General features: G+C 51.0%; 1 protein-coding gene across 10 annotated transcripts in view; it reads left to right on the plus strand.

Moving 5' to 3' along the window:
• Positions 1–9,116: 9,116 nt before the first annotated feature.
• The window catches only part of DAG1 (dystroglycan 1), a 54,677-nt gene continuing 45,510 nt past the window's right edge, over positions 9,117–18,283 (plus strand). Inside the window, exons 1-2 of one of the 10 annotated variants that reach the window (XM_039837752.1) lie at positions 9,126–9,266; positions 14,933–14,989. The gene's annotated coding sequence lies outside the window, so the exon portion shown is untranslated. Of the gene's footprint in view, positions 9,579–14,932; positions 14,990–18,283 lie in introns of all 10 variants that reach the window. The other 9 variants (XM_039837751.1, XM_039837755.1, XM_039837754.1 and 6 more) reach the window with 9 other exon arrangements.

The following is an 18,283-nucleotide window of genomic DNA, read 5'->3' on the forward strand; positions in this document are numbered from 1 at the left end:
ACACAGTGACCCCTCCTCCAGGTGACCTCCTGAGACCAGGCCAGGCTGCCTGATTCCCTTGCACACACCTTGTTTCCTATGTGCAGCTTTCTCCGCTGAAGAGCAGGGACATGCTTCTCAGTTGTCCTGGCTGTGACTTCTATTTCTCTGCTTTTGGACTACTTGCATGTCTGGGAACAGAGTAGATGCTCAGTAAATGGCGTTGTGATTTGATTTGGCTGCTTCTTGGCCCTGTACCCAGTTCCTTACCTTTTACAATGAAGGACTGAAGTGGGCTTAGATTAAATGCCAGAACTGTAGAAGACCCTATAATCCCTATAATCAGGCCGGCCTGAGGATCTCTCTGTTTAATCACTGGTCCCCAGGCCTTTTCACTGCTATTTGAAAGGGGCTGGCCAACATGGAGGCCTCCGCCTTTTCTTCCTCATTCATGTTAGCCTGTAGCCTCTTTCCTCCTCACTGGGCCCTGACTACTCACACAACTCAGCAGTGTCAGGACCCCAGCAAGGCAAAGCCAGGGTGGCCACTGGCCATGTGCACAAGGGGTGAGGGAGACAAACCTAGCCCTCTTTTTTCCAAGTCTGGAAAGCCCCTATCATGAGTCTGAAGCCTCTGTGTCCTGGGTGCCAGGGGTGGGTGGGTCCTGGTAATTAAAATTTTGATGCAACTGTATCAATTTGTTCACTCATTCAGCAAGCCATCAATGGAGTTCCTTGCTCTGAGCCAGGCACAGTGAAGGCTATGAAGATGAACACAGATCCACAGCTTGGCCACTTACTAGCTGTGTGGCCTCTGATGAATGACTTGACCCTTGGGCCTCAGTTTCCTCATCTGTAACATGGGCTAATAACAGTCACTGTTGCAGATGGTTATTGGGAGGCATACTGAAATGTTGTGTGTCCAGGGTGCAGGAGCGCGGGAGGGAGCTCGGCAATGGTAGCTGTTATTATCAAGGGCAATCTTTGCCCCCCAGGAGCTTGAGGTGTCCTAGAGACAATGAGCAGTCATGCTGGGAGGCTTGTGGGTGTGGTTCTTGAGTAGGATGGGCAGGACTTGGGTAGTTGGATGAAGCAGGGACAACAAAGGTGGTACTCTGCAGGTAGCTGAGGGGAAGGGATGACACTGGTGGGTCTTAACCAGTCTTGGACAGGTCTCTATTGACCAAAGTGGTATAGGGTGGTGTTTATTTATTCTGCAGGTGGCTGGAAGTCCATGGAGGTATGTTGGCTTATGGTCTTGGAGCTTCAAAATACTAACTGGACTTTGTAGGAGGTCTCTCTAGAAGGCTACAGGTCTCTAGCACAGACTCGAGGCTCCAGGAAGCCCTATTTTCAATCAAATATTCACACATTCATTCGTTCTAATTTTATTGGATACCTTCTAAGTGTCAGACCTTGTCTCTAGAGGTTCCCAGGATGGAGGGAAGGACCAGACAGACATGGATCTTCCAGTCTGTCCTAGGCATCAACTTTAAATCTGACATAATAATATGGTGGGCCAAGCAGGCATCCGGAGCAGGAACACATGCTCGGGCTGGAAACTGAGACAGAGGATGAGCAGGAATGAGGTTAGCCAAGTGGAAAAAAAAATGGTGTAGGCAGAAGTGTCGCAAGTGGGAAGCCTTGAGGGGAACTGGCAGATGCCTAGCATATTTGTAGGAACTTAAAGAGTCTCTGTGCGGCTGGGGTCATGAAAAACTAGGGTAAAGAGGTGTGGGTAGGTACTGAGAGAAGTGGAGATCAGTGGGTCGGAGTGGAGGGTGAGGAGGTAGCGGTGGGACAGAGTGCAGGGAGGGGGCGAGCCGGGCAGGTGTGGAAGAAACGAGTCGTTCGGGTCCTCCAGCAGCAAGAAGTCAGGGCGAGCACCGAGCACCGAGCAGGGCAGGACCAAAGGTAGATTGGAGTCTGAATTTAGCTCTGGCTGCTGCCCCAGGAGGGCCGGGTCAGCAGAGGACAGGGCTCCACAGCCCCTCCTCCCTGAAGGCCACAGTCGTTTTATGGGAGAAGGTGCTCAGAAGACCAAGGCCCAAGAAGACAAGGGCGATGTGTAGGGTAGGTGCCGGCATTCACCCTCAGGCTGACAGGAGGCAAGGGGACCTTGGCTGTTGAGCTTGGGAGTAGTGGCAGCTGTTGCTCCTTGTGAGGGTACAGGCAGCCCACAGCTTGGTGGGTCTCCAAGACTGAGGTCATGGACATTCGAAAGGCAGGGTTGTGGGTGGGCCAGCAGGGCCATCAAGGCAGGGGAGGAGGAGGTCGTGACAGTTCAGCCTGTGCAGTATCCCACCCTGATCCAGCTGTCTGGGAACAGCTGCTGGCCCGGAACAGGGAGGGAGCCCAGGCAGCGACAGGTGAGGAAGCTCCCTGGCTGCCGTGTCGTGGGAATGGGTGAAAATGGTCGAGGGCCAGTGCGGGTGGGAGGCACTGGGGGAGGGGAAGCATCTGCTTGCCAACTGGCCAGCCTGGCTGTCAGATGTAAAAGAAATTTCTCAGGGAAGGAGAAGCTGCGGGGCTAGACAGGGAGCCAAGTGCTCTCCTCCCCATACCAGTGGTCCCTCCAAAGGCCATCCTTCTGGACTACACTGCCTCCCTTAGAACCCCTCTGGAGCTCTCCCCCACCCCTGACCCTGGGTTGTTTTATCCCTCCATCCCTCCCCCTACCAGCTCCTTATCTGCACCTGTGTCCTGGCCCTTTCTTGGAAGGAAAGTAAACAACATTGGGCTTTTGGGAAAACTTTGGCCTGCAAGGTTCAGAGATGGAAAGAGTCTGGAGAGGGGGAGGGGTTTGGCTGCGGTCCCAGTCAGTCAGAGGTAGATACCAGGGCCCCTGCCTGTTGCACCCAGCCCTTGGGGCCTCAACTCAGGACTGCCCACTAGTATCTGCCTATAAGAGCAAGGCAGCCTGGGACACCCCAGGCCTTGCCTCCTGTGGGGCAAGGGACATACTGGGATTGAGGCTGGTCTCAGGAGTTGTAGGTACAGCATGAAGATCTGTGGGCTCCTTCTTTTCTGCCCACCTCAACACCGGGGCCTCGGCCTCACTGCTGACATCGAACCAATTGCTGAAGGTTTCAGGCAGCCCGATGAGTACAAAGGGATGAGTACATGGAAGTTTCAAGCAGAGGGAAGGCAGGGGGCCAGCTGAGGCCAGCCTTCCTTCCTGGGGCTCCCCACCATGGGATGAGCAGATGCTGGGTCTTGGCTCTGTGGCCCCGGACATCCCCTTCAGGAGCAGTCTTCCTTCCACTCACATGTCCCCACCTTTGTATTGTACCAGCTGTCACATTACCTCATGGCCATGGAGATGGGATAGGAAAGGTAGACATGAAATGTTTCTTTTCTGGAAAAACTCTGCACGCATCATGAATGGGTCTTTTTATGGCCCTGGGACATGTGAGTCCCTTTGCAGAGAGCCTCGACCATGTTTGCAGCCAGTCCTGGCCACACCGAGGCCTAGAGGCCTGGCTTCAAGATGGGGTCTCAGTTGAGGGCCCATCCTGAGTCCAGCCCCCAGCCCTTCCCACTCCAGGCCTTCCTGGTCCCTGGGGTCCTTTGTCAGGTTTAGCCTACAGAGCCCATCTGATGGACACAGACCCTCTCCTACCCACTCACAGGTGACCCCAGCCAGGACCTCAGTCCAGTTCGGGGAAGTGGCAGCTGCGGGTCACTGGCCCTGAGCAGTGAGCAGGAGGGATATGGATGAGACAGCTGCCTGAGGCCTCAAGTGCCTGCCAAGTGACACCCCACCTGTCCCAAGGGCCTCCTGCAAGCCTGTATCTGGCAGCCCCAGGGGACTCGGTGGGTGGGTGCCCTGGAACTTGGCTTGGGGCAGACCTTCGCCCCATTCCCACCTCCCACTCCCCTACTCCTCTACTCTTTCCCCACCTCCCCCTTGGTCCAGCCCATGGACTCCCTTTCCCCAGGGAGTTGGAGTTAGGCCCTCTCTTCTGAGCCCTGCAAGGTCTTTCCTGAAGCCCTCACCTGCGGCTGCCTGAGCCCAGGGAAGCCATTCCTCCCCCGAGAGGGGTGTCCCCTCCCACCCCCATCCTTCCTCCCCTAGGGCTGGAGGGAGAGGTGCCTTCTCTCTGCATTCAGGGGGGAGGCGGAGGCAGGGAAAGTGAGAGATTTTCTCTCTAAATGCTTGTTCTGACTTGACTTTCCTGGCATCTGGTGCTCCTCCCTCCCAAAGACCCCCACCTCTGCCCCTCCCCCTGCCTTCACCCTGGGCTCTTTCCCTACAGACCAGGGGGAGGGGCTCCAGGGCTGGGGCCGAGCTGCTGCCCCCTCATTCCTCGCCCCACCGCATTCCTTCAGGGAGGCCTGAGGGCACCGTCCTGCTCCCCTCCTCCTTTGCTCCCACCTTTCACTAACCTGCCCTTGTTCCTGGGACCCTCTACTGGCAAACCCCACCTGGTTAGAGCCAGCTCCAGCCTGCCCTCCCATCGGTTGCTTTCTCCCTTGTTCACAGTTCTATTCTCTGCTCAGGCCACGGCGACCTCCCAGGTTCCTCAGACTTGCCAGCCTGCTTCCTCTTCTGCCTTCATGGTGGCCATTCCCGAGGCTTGTTCCATTCCTTCTAGAAAACTCCAGGGCTTCCACTTTAACCTCCTGCAGGACTTCCCTGATGAACTGCACCACAGAGCAGACCCTGGGCCCTCACGGCTCTCTCATCCCTTGATCATTCCATTTTTATTTACTTATTTATTTACTGTCTATCTTGCTATTCTAGAATTTGGGCTCCACGAGAGCAGAGCTTGTCCCTTTTATCTCTCGCTGTGTTCCCAGCATACGACAGACTAAGTAAATATCTGTGGATTGATATTTGATGAAACATGATGGATGTTTCACCCTGGCCCTGACTCAGTCACACAAAGCCATCTTTTGTCACTCTCAGTGAGCAGGCAGGTCTGAAGCACAAACATGAGGTCACTTGATAATGGGGATGACCAAGAGGCTCAGAGAAGACAAGCAGCTAATGTTAGGTCACACAGTGACCTTGGCTCTGGGTCTCAGCAGGGGTTTGTTCCTCATGGACACCCTGGGAGGCTTGGCTGATGAGCTAACATTCACTCTGTATCCCTTTATTAGCTCTGCTCAAGATGGCTGCAGTGTTCCCTCTCATTCCTCCCAGAAATGCTGGGGATTCCCTAGACCACAGCAGGGGCTCCCAGAAGCCCTGCCTGTCTCTGTCAGCACTCTGCCTACAGCAAAGACTGTCTGTCCACTTGGGTCCAACATTTTCCAGTGTTCTAAAGATGTGGCCATCAGCCATAAACAGTCAGAATTGGTGGTTGGTGTATAATCTGTCAATGTCTCCTGACTAAGGGGTCACTGAGGGGAGCCCGGGTTGACAAGAGGGACATGGCCAAATCTCAGGCCAACTCTGAGAGGAAGAAGTGTTTCTGCCCTGGAGGAGCCGGTGGCCAAACCCTGAGCCGGACGTAGACATAGAACTGAGAGCACAGAAGGGACTCTTAATCTAATAGAGTATGGGTGGCTTCTCCCAAGACTCTGAGTTTAGTGACCAGCTGATCAGTGACAAGGGCATCAACAATTAGGCCCCTCAGCTTTGCTCGCTTCTAGACCAGACCAGACGTAATCTGGTGTTTAGCCCAGTGCTCAAGGCCACAAGTGTTTTGGGAACGGTTACTCAAAGGCGGCCTTGGGGGACTGGTCTTATCCTAGAGCCAGCAGGGAGTAGAATGTAGCTGAGGGAGGGGGTAGTGGACATGTGTGTCCACCCCAGGGGACGGGTGACTTTTTTTATTCAATCTATACTCACCCTTGCTGTGGGGTTCCTGTCCCCACAGAACTGTAGTTCTTGGAAGACCTGGTGTGGAAGCTGCTGCCAGGCTGACTGAGGAAGGCCCTGTGCCAGACATGTATGAAGGAGCCTGGTGAAAGTGCCGAAGTGGAGGGCCCTGCAAGGGAAGAAATTGGCTCCTGGAAGGATAGTGGTGACCCACAAACATGCCTACTGGCAGTTTCTCCCAGATGAACTTATCAGCCCTTTCATTCCGCCAGAGATCCCAGACAATCTGCCTTCTGTTAAATCCAGACAAAAGGACCCCACCCTTGCCCTGACTTGGCGGGCCCTGCTTGCCAGCCCACTGCCCCAGGCAGACCTTCAGGCCTGGCATTTGTGTCAGGAGCCTCCACCTCCAGCCAGCGCTGCCTCTTGCCCCTCTCCATTGGGTCCTGGGGGAGGATCAGCAGCAGGAGCCTTTCTCTCTCTGGAAGAATCTGAGGCTGGGCACTGGCCCTTGGCCCTTGAGAACATGTCAGAATAAAAAGCCCTGGAATCCTAAGACCACAGAAAAGTTTGGTCCATGTAAGTATCTGCTAGATTTTGTCTGAGATAGAAACAAAGCCTGAGCTTAAATCATATCAGCCTCAAGTAAACACTGGGACATTTGTCTTGGGCCTTGCACAGGACTTGGGCCCTTGAGAATGACCGCCTACCTGGAAGTGAGGCGGGCCGCCTCCCCATTCCTTCTTGCCCAAACAGAAAATGAGCCTCTACTATGTGCAGGCTATTAGGTGATGGTTGCAATGTGAGGCCAAGCAGTTTGGTCTGCGGCCTTAAAGGCTCATACTCCAGTCGGGGAGACAAACCTTAATCTGGTAATTTTCCTGAAGCCTCTGGCTGGGGGGGTCTAAGCGGAGGAAGCACTGGCGGCTGAAAGGCCAGGCAAGTTGAGAGCTGAACATCAGGACCGATGAGCCCCATTCTTGGCCTCTCGATCAGTCCTCCCCAGGCCTATACTACATGGGCCCTTGGGCAGCTGCTCTAAGGCGTTCTCTGGGCCTCACTCTTGGCTGTGCCCTCCAACTGGCTGTGAGCACCAAACCTGATCTAGGGTAGCCTAGGCCCTGCTGGGGTTCCAGAATAGCCTCCAAGAGTGAGTTACTGGAAATGTGCTGAGCCCTTAGGGTAGGAAGTGCAGTTCCCCAGGAAGGGAAATCCTTGGCTCTCGGGACTACACAGAGTAACAAGGCCTTAACTTTCAGTCTGTACCCAGCCTAGGGGCCGGCCCGTACAGACAGCTGTCCACCTCCCTCTTTATTTTGCTATGTGTTCTATGGGGGCTGGTTGGGCTCCACTGGGGGCTGGTTAAGCCCTAAGTAGCTGGTCCAACTCTGGCCAGCCAGGCCTCCTGAATTCTAAGGCCCGAAGGAACGGGGGTTGGAGGAACCCCAATTCCAGACTAAACTTGAAGAAAGCCAGCAATGAGGCCCAAAGCTCAGAGCTCTTCTGGCCTGGAGAGATCTGCCAAGGGGAAGGGGAGAGTACTAGGGACAGCATGGAGCCATAGTACCTCCCCAACTGAGCCCCAAACCCGGAGTGGCAGGGACTGGAAAAGATATGGCTGTAAGGGATTCAGGCAAACTCTAGTTGTTACTCCTTCCTCCCAGGACAAGGAAGGGCCTATCTCACCTTTTGGCACCAGCTATGGAGGTAGGGACCCTCCCCTGGCCAGAGTTCTGGGGGTGCTTGGGCATGGGGTGATGGGATCCTGGATGCCAGAATGTGGTCTGGTGCCTCATCTAGCAGGACCAGTGCCAAAAAGGAAGAAGGGGATTTACTCCGGCATCCATGGATGATCAGCTTCTGTGTAGATGGTAGAAGGTGGGTCGCTCATGAGGCCTGTACTCACTGCTGTTTTTTGTTTTGGAAAAACATACAGACAGACACTGAAATCCCCAGCAGAATCTAGGGCTGTGAATCTAGGGCTGTAAAGCCGTACCTAGTGTGTGTTTCGAGGCCAGGGGTGGGAGGAAACTCTGTGAGCTGAAGGAGTGAATGAGAGAATATATTTTGTTTATAAACCCAAACAACTTTCTGCATTCTTAGCCTTTTACAAGTAGCAGAATTTTAGAGCTGGATTTGAGAGGCCATTAACACCTTAACATCTCAGTTTTAACATTTCAGGGATGATTTGGAGCCTTTTTCCTGGTTTTTAGTTCCTTTTCTAGTCTCCATGAATAAGGTTTGGAGCCTATACATTTAAGTACAAAGAACTGCAAACAAGTATGTGTATTTGGGAGATAGAGGCATTCCTTTTCGCTCGCTCTGAAATTTGCTTTCTCCCAGATGCTTCTAACCTGGGGGAGAAAGCAGGGGGAGGACCAAGAGCTGTCTGGATTCCAGGAGAAACCCCAGGTGGGCAGCAGCGAGTTCTGCCTTCACAGTGCTTGCTGACAAGAGCGCGGGCCTGGAATTCCAGCCTGGCCACAGGCCCAGGAGGGAATGGGCATATCCTGCACAGGGTTTGTGGAACCAAAGAGAGCAGACCCACTATAGGTTCCATCCCAGACCTATCCAGTAATGTTCAGGGCCAATAACTGTCAGGTCCAGGTCCTGGGCCTCTGGAGTAGAGAGTTGTAGGTAAGCACTGGAGAGCGGGAGAGCACCTTCAGCACCCTCCCCTTGAAAGGAGACCTCAGCAGTCACCCCCCCATCACTCTGCCCCTTACTCCCCCACCTCCTGAAAGAATGCAGGACACAAGGAGTGAGTGACCAGCACATTAGCGGTCAGAGCTATTTCTGGCACCAGAGGAGAGATCAGATTCCGGCGTCCAGAGCAGGGGGAGGGGATGAGGGTCACGCCTGAGGCACTTCCCAGACGCCCAAGCCTGCTGGGGCTAGGCCCTTGGAGAGGGGCCGGCTTCCTGTCCTACCTTGCCTCACCTTAGTTTCCCCATCCATGTAATGCTGGGTCAACATGCCCATCATTCCTGGCAATTTGGAGGACGCTTCCTGATTATTTTCAGGGCTTAGAAATACCTCTTGATTTGCGTTCGAGAATTCAGTCAATGAGAGGGCAGTTGTAGCCGGGCCAGTTCCCCAAATTCACCATCCCAGGTTGGTTGGACATGTCTCAGACAGACGCCCAAAGCCCTGGGATTGGGCGGGGCGCCCCTCCCCCACTCCACGTCTGGCTCGCTCACGGCGACCCGGCCGGGCCGGGGCGTGTCCCGGGGACGGACCTGGCTGGCATAGGGGCGGGGATCCTAACATGGGGCGTGTCTTTTCAGGCGGGGGCGTGGCGGGCCAATGAGCAGAGCGGCGCGGATGGGGGCGGGGCCTGCGCGCGGGTGCGGCGCGCTGCGGGGCGGCCGACGCAGGCAGAAGCGGGCGTCGCGCGGACTGCCGGTCGGCCCCGCGCAGAGCTGGCCGCAGGATTGGCTGCGGTACTCGCGTGTCAGGCGGTTGCTAGGCTCCGGCCGCGCGCCCCGCCCTCGCGTTCGGCGCCCTCTCACCGCCCGGTACGTGCTCGCGCGGAGGCTGCGGTGCGGCGCTCGCGCTCCTCGGGCTCGGCGGCGGTAGCAGCGGCGGCTTCGCGCTGACTCCCCAGGGAGCGGCGGCGGCGGCGGCGGCGGCAGCATCTTGCAGCCAGGAGAAGCGAGCACCTGCCGCGGCCCGCCCGCCGGCGCTCGGTGAGTGCGCCGCCGGTCCCCTGCCGCCGAGCCTGGCAACCCAGGCCCCCACCCCCGTCGCCGGCTGAGCCTCCTGAGAAACACCTGCTGCTGCTCGCTGTTTGGCCCGGGGCGGGGACACCGTCGCGGACGTCCTTGCGGGTGAGGCGCCGGCGCGGCCGGGGCAGAGCCGGCCCCCTGCTTGTGGCCCCTCAGGGAAGACTCGGGGCGTTCGGTGGCTGGCCCGGGCTGCATGCCGCGGCGATGGGCCAGGCCTCAGCCCGGCCCGCGCTCCCTGGAACGCGGGGCCTGCGTGTCGGCCTCGGGCGTATGCGGCCTGTGGGCTGCCTCTCGGGCTTCCAAAGAGGGTCGCGCGGCCCAGTTGGGCGGAAGCTGGAGGATGGGATGTCGAGTCTCTGCAAGAAGCGAAAGGGCGCTGCAGCCACAGGGTCCTGAGCTGCTCAGAGCTTTGGGGTCACTCCCTTCCGCCTCTCCCCCCACCCCCAAACACACCACACTGAGCTGCTTTGGAAGCCTACTACCCTTTCACCCTTTCACCCTTTCATTTGGTGTTTGGAAAACCGGATTCACCCGCGGGTATATTTGGAAAATGTCTCCAGAGAAAATGCTCTCGGCTTTAAAAATCCTTCTGACTTAAATTCCAAGTTAATTTAATACAAACTCAGCTGTTAATTTAAAATGCATATTTTAATCTCTGACTTGAGACGCTCTTAGATTTGTAAACTGACTTCAGAATTAGTTTTAATAGTGACCGTGAAGTTTTGCCTTGGTGAGAGCTACCACATTTATAGCCTGGAGTTCTAACTTAAGAGCCAGGCCTGCTCTTTCCCTAAATAAGCGAGTAGAAGTGATATCTGGCATGGAACCCAGACTGTGCAGGAAGGCTGGTGTTTATAGGACATAAGTCCAGATAAAGAGTTGGATGTGGTACCAGGTGTTTTGGAATCTGGTGTAGGTGGGATATTGTAACTTTATCAGATGGTTCTATGCTTAATGTTCGGACACATGCTTTTGGAATGTTCCTATTTTAAAAAAGAATTCAACCTTGGAGGAATACAGATCTGTAATTTGAATATGGAGAAGTTGAATTGGATTTTGTTTACCTTTGAGCCAAGAAGTAAGAGCCTATGGCCTTCATACTTTAAAGGAGGCTGAGGAGCCATTTCTTGGGCAAACCAGATTTGAGGAGGTAGTTGGATGCATAATGTGAGCCTGCTCAAAGCCTCTGGGATACTGTGTGAAAGTTGGAGCAGGCAATACTATATAGGCAGCAAACACCTGGTTGGAACATGAATGCTTGTGTTGATATGTGCCTCTGTTGAAAGAGGCAGAGGGCAAGTCTTCACTGTTCTAAAAATTTGATTTGGCAAAATATATTCATTTGTTTAACAAGTATTTGGCTTCACTACCTGCCAAGTTCTGTGGTAGGTCCAGAGGACCCATGCAGAAGAGGCTGGTTCTACCCTGAAGGAACTCACTTTGGGGGACAGTGGGAGTTAGGGAACCAAAGATGGAAGGTGTGTGCCCACATAGTGCTTTGGTAGCTTGAGGAGAGAGGGAATTCCTGAGCTGAGGCTTGCAGGGCCAACAGGAATTAGCTGGGTGACAGCAAGGTCGAACGTGGAACCACATGTACCTGAGTGCCTAAAATAGCACCTGTCAGTCCTCCAGCTTGATAGTTAGGAGCCCTGGGCCTTTCTTGTGCTCAGGACTTCAAACTTCATATTCAGAGTGCAGGAGCCTGAGAAGGCTTTTAATCAGTGGAGTGGCATGTTCCAGACTTGTGGTTAGAAAGATCTTCCTGGTGGCCACATAGGTAGTGCCAGGGAGGGGTCAGGACCTCTGGCTGTGAGGTCAGCCAGGAGAGGGGAGATGTGAAGTGGGGAGGAGCCAGCTGAGAAGAGGCTGAAAAGATAGAGCAGAGGGGCTACCAAGCTGTGATGGGGAGGAGCTTGCATTCAGGAATGTGTGGGTCAGGAGACTAAGCATGACCAAGAATTTTAACCACCTCTTCTGCAGATTTGCTGGTGTCTGTTAAACATTGAGAATGGTGGGGTTTGGAGGGACCCTGGGGCCACTGAAATTGTTTTTAAGAAAGGAGAGACATGGCATTTGATTGTTAAAACCTTTTCTGTCGCTTGGATTTGGGGCATTGCATTTCCTACCGGGCAGGGCTGGCATATTGACCTGTGAGAGTAGACGTGTGTTCATCCTTGTTGAGGCAGATGAGAGCATGTTCAATTCTTTAACCTCACAGTTGTTCCAGCCTTTTCTGCTTCTGGGTCAGTGATTCGATGAACCTATATCAGCCACAGTCAGGGGCCTCTTGTGTTTCTGCTCTACGTGCACCATTGCTAATGGTTCTGAGAATCCTTTAAAGTGGCTGAGGTAACTTGAGTCACAGATGAAGGAATGTTCCCAAGGTCACACAACTGTCTTTATGTGGCAGTTAGGTTTTTTGTTTTTTTTTTTTTAATTATTTATGTCTACAGCACCTGGTCTTCTTAGGTGGTCTGACCCTGCTTAGCTTCCGAGATCAGACATCGGGCTTGTTCAGGGTGGCATGGCCATAGACCGTGGACCGTGGCACCACTGGTGTGCGAACCCAGGACCTTCTGTGTGTAAAGCAGACTTGCTAACTGCTACACTGTGGAACCAAGTCCTGCAGTTAGAATTTGAACTCGGGTCGAACATTTGGCTATATCCATCTACATCTGTGTTGTGTCAGATATAATGGTGACCTTGGTTGGGTGCTTCTCTGGGTAGACCAAGCCCAGGTGTCTGGTGGTGGCAGAATACCAGGATGGTATGGGAGAGGTGATCAAGAACCCATGTGCAACTCCAGGAACATGTTCTGAGGGACCATTCTCAGAAACAAGGGCTTGTCCAAGCCTTACTGGGGCCTGTGGTGGTTGCATCGTGCTGAAGTAAGCTGCGGAGCTTGGATCATAGGCTGGGGAGGGCAGACTTTAGGGCAGCCCTGCTTTGAGCTGGGAATTCAAGAAGGGTTAGTGGTTTGACTGGTGAAGTAGTGGTGGCAGGGGGATCACAGCTCTGTGGAAGGAAAGAGGCGAGCAGAGGCACGGGGTGGGAGGGGGAAGACTGGGAACCTTTCGTGTATGTCTGGAAGGTCGAGTTGGAACCAGAATGCCACGTGAGAGATTTTGGAGTTATATAGAAATGGGGAACCTTAAAGTGCAGCCGTGGTAGGACCAGCTCTCGGTTTTAAGAAGTGAGCCCCTAGTGCGACTGTAGCGATGGGACCGGAGGCAAGTTGGTTAATGCTGGGGTCCAGTGGGGACACAGTGGACCCGAATAAGGACAGTGGTCAGCAGGGGAGCAGAGAGAGAGAAAGAAGATTCAAGATGAGTTAGTTCAGCAGATGTTAGGGACCTGAATGTTGGTACTATCAGGGATCTGCCATTTAGTAGAAGGAACAGGAGGTGACAGTGAGAGGATGAGAATGTAAGGCAGCATCAGCAAGCACTGGCGAAGACTCGAGAGACTAAGAATAAAGAAGGGGCCCCTAGACTGCAGGAAGTGGGGAAGGCGTGAGTCTTCGTAGCACGCAGGCAAGATGAGGGGCTGTTCTTGGGTGAACAGAGAAGAGCAGAGGAGGGAAAGAACAGGCCATGTCTGAGGACCTGGGAGTGGACAGGCTGGAGCCAAAGGAAGTGTCTTCTGGGGAAAAGCAGGGCAAAAGGTTGGCCTGAAGGCTGAGCTGGACCTGTGGCAAGCCCCTGGCAGTTCTGTGTGTATAGTACCTGTGCCCCTGGCATGAAGGGATGAGATGTCAGGAGACCAGTTTTGAGTGTCACAGGGGTACAGTTGAAGGAGAGAGACCAGAGTGGCAGAGAGTAATGGTGAAGAAGGGATAGGCTTATGAAGGAAAAAGCATGATTTGTTGACCCACTTGGTGGGGTAGGGGACCAGTATGTTTTAAAATGTCTGCCTTTGAGTAGACTCAGAATCATGGCAGGAGTGATGTGGCCTTAGGCCAGATTCGTTGAAAGAATTGCCATTGGCTTGAAGACTTGACCTGGGCAGGGCAAAGTAAGGGTGGCCCATGATGATGTGAAATCAGAGCCCCTTTACCTGTGTTTGACTTTTCGAGTTGGATTTATTTTAGTCATAGCGTTCTTGATAATAGCCTAAGAGAATGGCAAATGGTGATAGACCCATTTTTTTGATGGGCAAGATAAGTAAGAGTGAGGCCTTGTGATTTTTTTTTTTTTTTTTGACCTGTATGGGAAGTCAGCAATGAGAACTTTGCTCAATATCTAGGTTCCTGGCTGTGCTATTTAGATTTGAGCCACTGCAGAACGTGACTAGTTGGAGGCTTTCAGAGTATCAAAGAAGTGAGAAATGCTGGTATGAACTCCTAAGGGGTCCCAGATGGAGACTAGGGTGACATTATTGAACCTCAAGGGATCTCAAAGTGAGAATAGATTCAGGTAGTGTGTTCTTCATTGTCCTGTGTGCTGGTCAAGGATTTCTCCCTCTTTTTCCTAGAGTAAATTTTCCTCTTCCATATTAAAGAGTGTTTTCTGTGCCTTTGCCGGTGTTATTGTGCTCTTCTTCCCAAACCCCCATCTTTCTCTACTTTTCCTGTGGTGGCACTCCTGGTCTCTGAAGTAAGGTGATGGCAGTTTTGAAAATATAAGTGATTAATCTGATCCCTTTCCAGTACATCTTTGTGTGTCCCTGCCTTTGGGTATTCATTTAAAGCAGTCTTCCCGTGATCACATAACCTGCTTTGCCTGTTGACCCTCCCTCTTCTCTCTGATCATTAGTAATACTGCTCAGATAGCAATTTTTATAAATAGGATTTTAGAGTAGTTTACAAAATTGCACCAGCCAGAGGGCTTAATTTAGCCTTAATGAATAGGGGTTCCTATTTTCCTATTTTTTAGGTTTGATAGCTAAGCATTTTCTTAGCCTTGTTCTGGGTCGAGGGTAGAAAGATGGATGGGATGCAGTGGTACGATGTCATAAACTGAGGGTTTCTGTGTTGGCTAAACTGTTCTGTGTTCTCTTGTTGGAGTGAAGTAAATCCGAATGAAACTTTAGCGGTATGTCAGTTTAATTTATATTTATATTTTAAAAGCAAAATTCTAGTGGGTACAATCAGCTGAATATAAAAAATCGCTTTTATGACTGAATGTCTTTACCCTACACATCATGGGGTGCATTTAATAGCGTCGAGGTTTGTTTTTCAGTGATACCTTCCTGAGCTGTTTTAAAACACCGCTGTCTAAATTTTAGACTTGGAAATTAATTTCATATCTTTGAAACTTTATAATTTTTGGTCCTGGATTGACTCTACAGAAAACCTTTCACTTTCTTTGTCACCCTTTGACAAAGAAGGGTGACTAATTGGTAGTGTGGGCAGGAGACTGAGTGGCATTCCCCACTTCCTTTGGAGTTGGTCATTGGAGTATAATTCTGTTTCGATTACGGGCCTTCACCAACATCGGTTCTTTCTTTTCCTGCAGGGCCCCTGCTCTCCAGGAAGATAAGGCTTGTAAAGCAGCCTAGCACTAGAAGGTGAGGTAAGGTACTTGAAAAGAGGTTTCTGCAAAAGAAAGATGAAGGATAGACACATACTTGGCAAAATGATTAACCATGGAATTTTAAAACATTATAGTGGGCAAAAAGCTGTATCAGATAATATGCATATTTAAAATAAGAAATGTGGAAATAAAAGTAGAAAGAAAAGGAAAAATCCCTTGCCTCCTCCCCCCAATTTTATTCTTTCTTTAAATAGGGAAGGCCAATACATGATACAAACTCAAAAAGTTCAGCAGGATTATGCAAGAGAAAGAAATCTTTATTCTCTCCACCTTAGTCCCCAGTTTTCCGCTATAGCATCAGCCATCATTCCCTGATTCTTGGGTGTCCTCCAGAGAGGGATGTAGGGTAGCACTTTTACCAAGTTTAGATTATAGATTTAATTTTTATCCTGATTTTCCCTCCTAACATTATAGCATGAACATTGGCCTATAAATACAATGTTTTAATGATTTACCTGTCCCCAGTTCTTAGATGGTTGTTTCTTACTTTGATTATAATAGATAATGTGGCAATTTATATCTTTGTACTTAAAGTTTTTTTAGAATCTTTTTGTTATCACCATAACATTAAATATAAAGCTTTTGAAAAAGTAAGACGTGACTTAACAGTCTTGGAGGAGCACACCTATAATGTCAAGGCAGGTTTGTATTGATTTTTCTTTTTAAGCACTGTATATGTTTTCCTTAGTCCCTTTCCTGTGACTTGCATGGGTGTGCGATTTTTTTTATAGCCACAGAGAGGTCCAGACTTGATGTTCCCTGTTATTGAGGGTACATGTAGCCACAGATTCATTCTTCCAGAGGCAGTCACAGCCCTTGGATACTCTGAATATCGGCAAGTGTGCCAGGTGAAGGGAGCTCAAGGATGAGGATGAGTGAAGCACTTGGAAGTATGTGTCATACTCAAGGAAACACTGGCCAGTGCCCGGCTTGGTCCCCTGTTTTGGCATTTGCCCTTCATGTCTCTGGATTTTGAGTTTTTGTATATGGAGCATGGGAATCTACAAACAAGCACCTCTTACAGAATTCTTTCTAATAGTTGGTATATATTTATTGAAACAGATTAGTGGAATTGGAAGATGTTTGTTTCTGCAAATGTTGTGGTCATCCCGGTGTTATACCCGTGTGCTGGGAGCGTTTCCCCCAGGCATTCCAGGGGTTGCTATGGGATTACGTAAGAAGCTTCCCAAGGCTGTCTGTCAATGGCAGAAGTGAACCACTTCTTCCTTAGTTGTCAAACGCCTCTCTTGATTAGCTCTCTTGTTCTCCAGGGCTGGGTTGATTCTCTAGCCAGGTTTTGTCACAAAAAAATAATATAGTGGATAATGGAATTCCAAATAGCATTTCCTTTTTATTTGGCTGTTATTCAGAACCTGGGACACCATCTCTCATTGCTGTAAATGCCTGTGTATACATACTCCTGCTTGGCCGGTAGGTTGTCTTTGTACCAGATCCGCCCGGACCTTAAGGAGCCTTGCTTACTGGAGTTTTTAATAACGGGGACCTGCCTCAAGAGTAGCCCTTGAGTAGGAGTGGATTCTGAGTCTAGTGGAAAATGAGGAACCGTAGAGAACTTTGCTCTACCTGTTTGTTAAGCATGCCTCAATAAGTGTCTTGTATTTTTAGACTTTTGAGCAGTGTTGGGAGGATTGAATTGCCTGAGTAGAGAAATTTGGTAGGAGGAGACTAGAAGAGAAGCTCTTTATTAAATTTCTAAAAATAGAATTCATTAAAATCACAAATAGATAGCAGTAGGATTCCTGTCTTACTCCCTCCTCTGAATTTGTGCTGTTGCTTCTGCTTACCTGCAAAAGATCACAATATTTTGTCAGAGGGGTCAACAGTATAGACTTAAAGCACTGTGTTTGCCAGTCTGAAGATGTGCTTTTTTTCAGTTTTAAAAGTAGTTTAAACAGTGACTAGATTCTTTGGCACTGGGAAGACATTTTTAGCAGAACTTGATTGTTTTGCTTACAGTGCCAGCTCCAAGCTGACAGCATCCATGGGGTCCCCTGTCTCTTCAAAGCCCTGAGTTTTTTTCCTTCTGGTTAAGCCTTGCTGACCAGAGAGGGGACTCTCATGCAGGCCATTTAATCCACCTGATTTAATCAATGGCACCTCAGGTCTCCATTCTGTTTTGGTTTTTTTTGTTGTTGTTTTTTTCAGGAGGGGTCCCTTTTTCGATTCATGCAGCTGGAAAGAAAAATGGCTTCTTATGCTTTCTTCTTATGCCTCTGGTTCTCCAGGCTGCCTGTGCCCTTTTCCTCCATGTGAGGGGGTGAAGGAATGTCCTGGCTTCCCCTCTCCCCTCCTGCCATGAGCTTCCAGGGAGAATGGGGCCCATTGTGGGCCGTGCCCACAGGCACAGCCCTCTGCTTCAGTGTCAGGCCTGCTGTGGCCTCTCTGTCTGGTCCGCTGTGGTTACTGGGTGCCGAGGGGCCAGGAGTGCAAGCAGTCACTTCTTCGCATGCTGCCCTCTATTTAGGAGTGTTCTGGGGGATGGCTCAGGCTTTGTTTGCCCCTGGGACTGCCTTCTGATTTTGTCATGTCTTGGTAAACATTCTTGTGGCCCTGTTTGCAGGCCTGAGCTCATTCTTGCAGCAGATCTGAGGCCATGTTTGGAGAGGCTGGCCTGCTGCTCCCAAGGGTGGCTGAGTGCCTGGTCACAGGAGGCTGGGCACTCCCTCCAAGCCTTTCTTATATTTTGAATCTGTTGGGAAGCATAGGATTAATCTGTTTATAAATGAAATTGGACTTTATATTTTTGTTTTTAAAATTCATTTTGGCCTTCAATTATATCTTAATGGAGTTGGAAACAATTTTTTGGCTTTGATCAACTGCAGAACTTGTTGAAGATGTGAAGTGCCAGAATATGATTCTCCAGGTAGGGGAAACCAGAGGGACTCAGCTTTTTAAAAAGCAGATTTGTTCTGGATATAGGTGCTCTTTCCTGATAATCAAACTGCCTTACCAATCAGGCGGTTCTCCTGACCCCAGGCCAGTGTGCCTCTGGGAAAAAATGTGTGAGGTACTTATGGTTTTGGTGAATGGACAGGTAGAGGCCACTAGCTACATCTTTCTTGGGGGGTGTTGGCTTCAGACAGGGATCAGATGTGTGATGTGCTGTTATGCTTTAGCAGGTTCTGTGAAGAGTAGATGAGTGCGCTGATGGTGGCAGGGGATGGAGAAGGCCTGGCCAGGCCCTCCTGGAGTTGTTGAAGGGCTTTTCTACGTGAGGTCTGTTTGATTGCATGGATGGCTACTGAGAAATTT

Source organism: Pteropus medius, unplaced genomic scaffold, assembly GCF_902729225.1.
Source record: "Pteropus medius unplaced genomic scaffold, Ma_sr-lr_union100, whole genome shotgun sequence".
NCBI classification, from domain to species: domain Eukaryota; kingdom Metazoa; phylum Chordata; class Mammalia; order Chiroptera; family Pteropodidae; genus Pteropus; species Pteropus medius.